Source organism: Triticum aestivum, chromosome 2B (assembly GCF_018294505.1).
Source record: "Triticum aestivum cultivar Chinese Spring chromosome 2B, IWGSC CS RefSeq v2.1, whole genome shotgun sequence".
Taxonomy (NCBI): Eukaryota; Viridiplantae; Streptophyta; class Magnoliopsida; order Poales; family Poaceae; genus Triticum; species Triticum aestivum.
In genome coordinates, this window is record NC_057798.1 from 106,067,861 (window position 1) to 106,078,404 (window position 10,544).

The following is a 10,544-nucleotide window of genomic DNA, read 5'->3' on the forward strand; positions in this document are numbered from 1 at the left end:
GGACCCGATGGAGCTCTCCTCCCGTAATGAGCTCTTGGATCGCATCACCGCCCTGGGCGTCGCTACGGACTATGACCGGATCGGGCTTAAACCCGACCAAAGGGAGATTTACTCTCCGCCGGTCACCCACGAGATAGTGGTAGTGGAAGAGCATCAAACATCTCTCCCTCTATTTTGAGGATGAACTATGTCCGAATTTCCGAGATCTCTGAGCCGGACACCCGCTCGCGGGAGGAAATGGCCCAAACCCCGAATTCAGAGTCGGGCGGTGGGCCGAAGAAATTGGGCAACACCCCGTTGCCCGAGTTGTTAAACTCGGAAGCTTCTTGGCCTCTGGGTCTTGGATTGGGTCAGGATTTGAATTCAAAGCCACCAACCCACCCAGATTTATTCAATCTTTCGCATGTCAGACAAGAGCCCCAAGAGACAATACATCATTACAGGGCCAGATTCCTCCTTGTGATAAACAGGGTCAAGGACTGTGCGAGGAAGACGCAATCTCCCTCTTTTGCAAAAATTGCACGGACAAAGGGATCCTCAACGCTATAAGTCGCCGTGACATAGTACACTTTGCTGACTTAGCGGCCATAGTGCAGAAATACTACGCAATGGAAAGCGCTTGGAAAACCCAAACAAATTTCTGGGACAATCCGGCTCTAACTAAACCCTTCGTCCGAAGTAAAATGGCAAACTCTCATAAGTTACCCGATTCAATTACCAAAAAACCAAAGCCCGAAACAAGCCTTAGAGCATGTTGGATACTCCGGTAGGTAGCGAAGAGCGGCGAGGATCTCCTCACAAACCATACAGCAGAACAACATCCCGCCGGAAATAACAATACGGTATTGACAGTCTTCAAGACTTTCGCCTCAAATAATAGGTGCAAGCAAGCTCAACGCAGCCTCGCCGAAGTTTGCCATGTGGCAACAATAAATCCATGGAACGACACGGCTATAACTTATAATGCCAGTGACGGACCTCAATTTTGAACAGTCCGGGCACCAGCCGCTTTGGTCCTTAGTCCAATCGTGGACGGCTTCCGGCTCACTAAAGTGCTCATGGACGGCGGAAGCGGACTAAACCTCATCTACGAGGAAACCCTCAACAAGATGGAAATTGACAAGACCCGCATTGAGCCAAGTAGCATAACCTTCAGGGGAATCATCCCTAGTCGGGAGGCACGATGTGCAGGAAAAATCACATTGGATGTGGTATTCGGCACGCTGGAGAATTAAAGGTCCGAAGAAATTACATTCCAAGTGGCCCCGTTCAGCAGCAGATACCACGCCCTCTTAGGGCGGGAGGCATTCACAAGCTTCCAAGCTATACCCCATTACGGGTACATGAAGCTCAAAATGCTCGGGCCCAACAGAATAATCACTCTAGCTAGTGATCCAGACGTCGCACTCCACGCGGAAAATAAAACTGCCGCACTAGCCCTGGAGGCATTATCAGAAGCCCTCATGGCCGAAGAACTGACAATGTTGCAAGCCACGGTAGACAGAGACGACGTGATACTCGACAAGCGACCCAAGTCCACCCCTTTCAAGCCCGCGGACGAGATACTCAAATTCCAGGTCCACCCAACGGACCCTACAAAGATAGCTTCCATTGGGACAGAGTTGAACCCCATAGTAGACGCTGCACTGCGAGATTTCCTGCGCGAGAATCGTGGTATTTTTGCCTGGCATCCTTCAGACATGCCGAGCATCCCACATAGGCTGGCCAAACACAGTCTCAATATTCTGAAAGGATACAAGCCAGTCAAACAGACTCTTAGGCGCTTCTCAAAGCCTAAGCGGCAAGCCATGGGAGAAGAGCTAGCCAAGCTACTCGAGGCCGGATCCATCAGAGACATAAAACATCCGGATTGTCTAGCAAACCTGGTAATGGTACCAAAGAAGGACAAATCCTGGCGCCTATGTGTCGATTTCAAGGACCTCAATAAGGCTTGCCCCAAGGATCCCTTCCCCCTCCCCCGCATTGATCAAATCATCGACGCCACCGCAGGACACGACTCATTGTGCTTGCTCGACGCATACTCCGGATACCATCAGATCAAGATGGCAGAATTTGAACAAGCCGCAAGGGCCTTCATTACGCCATACGGCCCCTTCTGTTTCAATACCATGGCTTTCGGGCACAAAAGCACCGGCGCAACCTATCAACACATGATTCAGACATGCCTGGAAAAACAAATTGGCAAGACAGTAGAGGCTTACGTAAACGATGTGGTCATTAAAACAAGACAGGTTGAAACTTTAATAGACGACTTAAGGCTCACATTCGACAACCTCCGAACATACGACATCAAGCTCAACCCGGAGAAATGTGTCTTCGGTGTACCCTCTGGGAAATTTGCTTCATTGTTTCCAATAGAGGAATCGAAGCAAATCCGGCAAAAATCCGAGCTCTGTAGTTGGCTACTCCAACAGACCTCAAGCAGATCCAGAAACTAACTGGATGTGTGGCTGCCTTAAGCCGCTTTATCTCCCGATTAGGAGAAAAGGCACTACCTCTTTATCGCCTTCTTTGACGCACCGAACACTTCGAGTGGATGGATGCGGCCACGGCAGGACTGGAAGAAATAAAGGCCCTCTTGTCCACCAATCCAGTCCTGACAGCGCCAAATACTGGCGAACCCATGCAATTATACATAGCCGCAACACACCAAGTTGTAAGCGCAATGCTCGTCGTCGAGCGAGAAGCAGATAGACACAAGTTCCCGCTCCAAAAGCCGCTATATTACGTGCCCACTGTCCCCACTCCATGCAAATCTCGGTACCGACACTATCAAAAGATAGCGTACACGGTCTTCATATCATCCAGGAAGCTACGACACTACTTTCAAGAGTGTTTGATTACAGTGGCCTCCGAAGTACCACTCAACGATATAATAAACAACCGCGATGCAACGGGCCGAATTGCTAAATGGGATATTGAGCTCCTTCCGTTCGACATAACATACAAACCACGGTGGGCCATTAAGTCGCAAGTTCTGGCTGACTTTGTCGCCGAGTGGACAGAAGCCGAACTCCCTAAAGAGTACGGCGCGTACTCCAATTGGATCATGCACTTCGACGGCTCTAAAATACTGGGCGGGTTGGGAGCAGGTATTGTCCTGACATCCCCCACCGGAGACACGGTTCAATACGTACTCCAAATACTATACACATACTCCAACAATGCAGCCGAATACGAGGCTCTATTGCATGGTCTTCAGATGGCAGTCTCCATGGGCATCCAATGCCTAGAAGTGCGCGGGGGCTCGAACCTCGCAATATCTCAGATCAATGAAGACTTCGATGCCAAAGATCCGAAAATGGCGGCTTATCGTAACGCCGTCCTCAAGATGTCAGCTCGATTCGAGGGGCTCGAATTCCACCATGTGGTCAGAGAAAATAATCAAGCGGCGGATGTCCTCACCCACATTGGCGCTAAACGCGACCCCGTCCCACCTAATATATTCTTAGAAAGGCTGTTCAAGCCATCCGTGGTATGGGAAGGGGAGTCCGGCAATATTAGTCCGGCTCCGCATACAATCCCAGATTCCGAACCATCTGACGTAATCGGAGGCTCTGCCACCAAAATAACACCTTCATCCCACGAAATCATGGTTGTCATCGCCCCGTGGACCGAGCCCTTCTTAGCCTATCTAAATAGGCAAGAGCTCCCTGAGGACCAAAATGAGGCACGTTGTATTGTGCGACGCTCTAAGGCCTACAAAGTCCATGAAGGAGAGCTCTACAAGAAAAGTACTACCGGAGTGCTCCAAAGATGCATCTCCAAAGAGGAAGGGTGGCAGCTCTTATCCGAAATCCATTCCGGACTCGGCGAGCACCACGCTGCAGCTCGGGCACTTGTAAGCAAGCCCTTCCGTACAGGTTTTTACTGGCCGACAGCCCGAGCAGATGCACAGGACCTTGTCCAACATTGTGTTGGTTGCCAACTTTTCGCCAATCAGAGCCATATGCCCCCTATCGCTCTCCAAACAATCCCCATAACCTGGCCCTTTGCGGTCTGGGGGCTGGATATGGTCGGACCTCTCAAAGGGGGAAGCCATAAGAAAAAATACTTATTGGTCATGGTGGACAAGTTCACCAAATGGATAGAAGCCAAACCAGTTAAAACAGCCGAATACGGACCAGTGATAGACTTCATATCAGGGGTCGTACACCGTTACGGTGTCCCTCACAGCATCATCACTGACAATGGCTCAAATTTCACAGCCGATGAGGTGAAAACTTGGTGCGGCAACATGGGCATTAAGCTCTATTACGCCTCTGTCTATCACCCCCAAACAAACGGTCAAGTTGAACGTGCAAATGGTCTCATCATGAGCGGCATCAAACCCAGACTAGTGCGATCCTTGAAAGAATCAGACACACATTGGGTCAAGGAGCTCGACTCCATACTCTGGGGGCTGCGGACCACGCCGAATCGTACCACCGGATACACACCATTTTTTATGGTGTACGGCGCAGAAGCAGTGCTACCCTGCGACATAATTCATGACCCACCTCGCATGCGCATGTATGAAGAGAAGGAAGCCGAGCTAGATCGGCAGGACAACTTAGATGCTTTGGAGGAGGAGCGTGACGTAGCAAAGCCCGTTCCGCATTCTATCAGCAACAGGCTCGAAGGTATCAAAGCAGAGAATTAGGGGCCAAAACTTATAACATTGGCGAACTAGTTCTATGCCTCCCCGAGAAGAAGAAGGAGAAACTAAAACCAAAGTGGGATGGTCCCTTCATCATTGATAAAGTTCTCACCGGAGGAGCGTACCGTCTGCGCAATGCATCTAATAACAGACTCGAGCCGAACCCATGGAACGCGGCCAAACTCAAAAGATTCTACGCCTAGTGCCGAACTCAGGGTTCATCTCCTCACCTCCGCCTATTCAATTATGTTCTCTTCCTTCCTTTCTCGCCTTCTTTTCCTTTACACACACAGCCTTACAAAACTATACGGATGCTTCGATCGCTCCGGCCGCACTATGCGTGCACACTATACTTGGGGGCTTCCTATACGGAAGCTAAATATAACCACTTTAATGGATCCCTGCCAGCCACATATGCGTTTTCTTTCCATATGTGCCTTTTTTCACCATTGTATGCATCGATATGACTTAAGTTTTGGCCATGCTGGGTTGCCTGGCTCTTGTGTTTATGCCCTACGTTCCCATTAATTCAGCTAGGGCATAAGGGGAGCACCTCTGCGATTGTTACTGCCGGTTCAGCCGGATGTGTACCTCAGACTGGGTGAAGCCGAAAGCTAGCATTCTTAAGGGAATATTCGGTCGGTGAACAAAAGATGTTTCCGTTTATTACAACGTGAATCCCCAAATGTTTTGTTTCATGCGCTTCTGTTCGCAGTTCGGACATGCACATCGATGCATGCGCACCCAAAGAAAGGAACCCCTAACGGAACTATTCCCTCTGGAAGATGTTTCTTACTATCCATGTAATATAACATAACTAGTTGGGTACTTGTCTGTTCAAGCACTTATGACCCCTACGTCTGGTTTCCATGCATGCCCTGGTTTTTCATAACTGTGCGGGTATTCGGATACACTCCGGACTATCGGGTTCAGGGGCTGAAGCGAAAAGGTCCGCCATAACAAATGATTTTCAATCCGGCTAGGGACTACATAGGTCCATTTAAATTACATAGTCACTTAGATTGGCTATATTCTTCCTCTATACCATCCAACAGGCTGTCTAGCTTACAATCCCGTTGGGAATACTTTGCTGCTAACGCTACTTGGTCATATACACTAGTAGAAAACAGGGCTTTCGTCCAGGCCAGTTTAGCCCATTAGTCCCGGTTCAATCCAGAACCGGGACCAATGGAGCTATTTGCCCCGGTTCGTGAGCCCAGGGGGCCGGCCGGGCCATGTGGGCCATTGGTCCCGGTTCGTCCGGACCTTTTGGTCCCGGTTGGTGGGACGAACCGGGACCAATGGTCCTGGCTCCTGGCCCACCACTATTGGTCCCGGTTGGTGGCATGAACCGGGACCAAAAGGGTTACCTTTAGTCCCGGTTCATGCCACCAACCGGGACCAATGGTGCTGCCTATATATAGCCCCTCGCGCAAGAGCAGAGCACACTGCTCTGTTTTTTCTGGCCGAGGGGGAGAGGGCTTGGTGGTGCTCTAGCTCACCTCCTATGCACACAAGGTGTTCGATGGAATGCCCGAGCCACACTACTTAAGGTTTCTCCTCTCCAAGCTCGACCGCCAAGCTCCATTTTCCTCAATATTTATCTAGGTTTAGCGGTCCGTCACGCCCCGTCCCCGTCTTCACCGCCGTCGATCACCCGCGCCGATCTCATCGCCGGCACCACCGTGGTGAGCCTCTTGTTCTTATCATCTTTCTGAAAGGAAAAATATTATTACTTGTTTGTTTAGATAGATACTTGTATTATTTTCTTACTTTTATTATTGCATCTTATATAGTGCGCCGATGGTTTTGGTATCCGCCCCCGTCGCCCTCGTCCTGTCTATGATTTGGATGTGGTATATATTATCTTTTCATAACTATTGGTTCATTTATTGTTTATGAAAATTATGCCGACCAACGTGACATAGATTTTATTTATCTAGGAGGTTGTTGAACCGGAAATTCCAACCGACCCTATTGTCGAGAGGTTAAATTTAGTTGAAGAAGAAAACAATTTCTTGAAGGAAAAAATAAAAAAACTTAAGGAGGAGAAGATGATATTGGAGTTGCATGTTGCGGATGTCGTCGATGATCACAAGATCAAGATGGATGCAATGCGCTTGAAGATGAGAAAGATTAGAAAATATGCCATTCATACCGAGGCTTGGTATCATTATGCCGTTGGATCAGTTGTTACCTTGGTTGCGATTATGATCGCATTTGTTTTCGCATTGAAATGTTTTACATAGTTTCAATGCATGGTTTAATTAATTTAGATGCTCTGCAGAGCTTTATGTTGTTAGATGAGAACTAGGTATCTACTTTGGTTTTTATGTGATGATGAACTTCTATTAATTTGGTCACTTAATTATCTATTCATGATGTTCTGTAATGATTTTTGACACACTTAATTATATATAATGCACGCAGATGAACCGGCAATGGATGTACGGTGACAGACACACCTCCGAGTACATTAAGGGCGTGCATGATTTTCTCGAAGTGGCTGAGGCAAACAAGCAGAATGGTTTTATGTGTTGTCCATGCCCTATATGTGGGAATACGAAGTCTTACTCTGACCGAAAAATCCTTCACACCCACCTGCTTTACAAGGGTTTCATGCCACACTATAATGTTTGGACGAGGCACGGAGAAATAGGGGTTATGATGGAAGACGGCGAGGAAGAAGAGTACGATGACAACTATGTGCCCCCTGAATACGGTGATGCTACTGAACATCAAGATGCACCAGACGATGTGCATGATGGTGCTGCAACGGGCGAAGCTGCTGAAGATCAAGAGGAACCAGACGATGTGCCCGATGATGATGATCTCCGCCGGGTCATTGTCGATGCAAGGACACAATGCGAAAGTCAAAAGGAGAAGCTGAAGTTCGATCGCATGTTAGAGGATCACAAAAAGGGGTTGTACCCCAATTGCGAAGATGGCAACACAAAGCTCAGTACCGTACTCGAATTGCTGGAGTGGAAGGTAGAGAATGCTGTGCCTGATAAAGGATTTGAGAAGCTACTAAAAATAATGAAGAAGAAGCTTCCAAAGGATAACGAATTTCCCGACAGTACATACGCAGCAAAGAAGGTCGTATGCCCTCTAGGATTGGAGGTTGAGAAGATACATGCATGCCCTAATGACTGCATCCTCTACCGCGGTGCCTACAAGGATCTGAACGCATGCCCGGTATGCGGTGCATTGTGGTGTAAGATCAGACGAGATGACCCTGGTGATGTTGACGGCGAGCCTCCCAGGAAGAGGGTTCCTGCGAAGGTGATGTGGTATGCTCCTATAATACCACGGTTGAAACGTCTGTTCAGAAATGGAGAGCATGCCAAGTTGATGCGATGGCACAGTGAGGACCGTAAGAAAGACGGGAAGTTGAGAGCACCCGCTGACGGGTCGCAGTGGAGAAAAATTGAGAGAAAGTACTGGGATGAGTTTGCAAAGGACCCAAGGAACGTATGGTTTGCTTTAAGCGCGAATGGCATTAATCCTTTCGGGGAGCAGAGCAGCAATCACAGCACCTGGCCCGTGACTCTATGTATGTATAACCTTCCTCCTTGGATGTGCATGAAGCGGAAGTTCATTATGATGCCAGTTCTCATCCAAGGCCCTAAGCAACCCGGCAACGACATTGATGTGTACCTAAGGCCATTAGTTGAAGAACTTTTACAGCTGTGAAATGGAAACGGTGTACGTACGTGGGATGAGCACAAACAGGAGGAATTTAACCTAAAGGCGTTGCTGTTCGTGACCATCAACGATTGGCCCGCTCTCAGTAACCTTTCAGGACAGACAAACAAGTGATACCACGCATGCACGCACTATTTACTTGACACCGATAGTATATACCTGGCAAGCTGCAGGAAGAATGTGTACCAGGGCCATCGTCGATTTCTTCCGACCAACCATCAATGTCGAAAGAAAGGCAAGCATTTCAAAGGCGAGGCAGATCACCGGAAGAAGCCCGCCATGCGTACCGGTGATCACGTACTTGCTATGGTCAATGATTTACACGTAATCTTTGGAAAGGGTCCCGGCGGACTAGCTGTTCCGAATGACGCTGAGAATCACGCACCCATGTGGAAGAAGAAATCTATATTTTGGGACCTACCCTACTGGAAAGACCTAGAGGTCCGCTCTTCGATCAACGTGATGCACGTGACGAAGAACCTTTGCGTGAACCTGCTAGGCTTCTTGGGCGTGTATGGGAAGACAAAAGATACACCTGAGGCACGAGAGGACCTACAACGCTTGCACGAAAAAGAGGGCATGCCTCCGAAGCAGTATGAAGGTCCTGCCAGCTACGCTCTTACGAAAGAAGAGAAAGAAATATTCTTTCAATGCCTGCTCAGTATGAAGGTCCCGACTGGCTTCTCGTCGAATATAAAGGGAATAATAAATATGCTAGAGAAAAAGTTCCAGAACCTAAAGTCTCATGACTGCCACGTGATTATGACGCAACTGCTTCCGGTTGCATTGAGGGGGCTTCTACCGGAAAACGTCCGACTAGCCATTGTGAAGCTATGTGCATTCCTCAATGCAATATCTCAGAAGGTGATCGATCCAGAAATCGTACCAACGCTAAGGAGTGATGTGGCGCAATGTCTTATCAGTTTCGAGCTGGTGTTCCCACCATCCTTCTTCAATATCATGACGCACGTCCTAGTTCATCTAGTCGACGAGATGGTCATTCTGGGGCCCGTATTTCTACACAATATGTACCCCTTTGAGAGGTTCATGGGAGTCCTAAGGAAATATGTTCGTAACCGCGCTAGGCCAGAAGGAAGCATCTCCATGGGCCATCAAACAGAGGATGTCATCGGGTTTTGTGTTGACTTCATTCCTGGCCTTAAGAAGATAGGTCTCCCTAAATCGCGGTATGAGGGGAGACTGACTGGAAAAGGCACGCTTGGAAGGGACTCAATAATATGCAGGGACGGATATTCTTGGTCTCAAGCACACTACACAGTTCTACAGAACTCTACCTTGGTGACCCCGTATGTCGATGAACACAAGAACAGTCTGCGCTCCAAACACCCGGAGCAGTGCAACGACTGGATTACATGTGAACACATCAGGACTTTCAGCAGTTGGTTGGAAACACGTCTCAGAGGTGACAGCACTGTTTGTGATGAGCTGTACTTGTTGTCCAGGGGACCATCTTCGACTGTAATGATTTGGAAAGGATACGAGATAAATGAGAATACATTTTACACGATTGACCAAGATGAAAAGAGCACCAACCAAAACAGCGGTGTCCGCTTTGATGCAGCAACCGACAATGGAAATGACACATATTATGGTTACATAGCAGACATATGGGAACTTGACTACGGAGTAGATTTTAAGGTCCCTTTGTTTAAGTGCAAGTGGGTCAATCTGTCAGGAGGCGGGGTACAGGTAGACCCACAGTACGGAATGACCACAGTGGATCTAAAAAATCTTGGGTACACTGACGAACCGTTCGTCCTAGCCAATGATGTGGCACAGGTTATCTATGTGAAGGACATGTCTACCAGACCGAGGAAAAGAAAAGATAAGGAAGCGAATACATCATACAATGAGCCAAAGCGCCACATAGTTCTTTCAGGAAAAAGGGACATCCTGGGAGTGGAGGGCAAGACAGACATGTCTGAAGAGTATGAAAAGTTTCATGAAATTCCCCCCTTCAAAGTCAAGGCTGACCCAAGCATCCTGATAAACGATGAAGATTATCCATGGTTACGGCGCAATAAGCAAACGACACAAGCGAAGAAAAAGTGAAGACTTTCTCCCGCAACTATTATGATGATAACATGCCAACTTTGTAACAGACGAGTATGATACCATTGTCCGTTTTGTACATGCACATGCTATGCCAACTTTT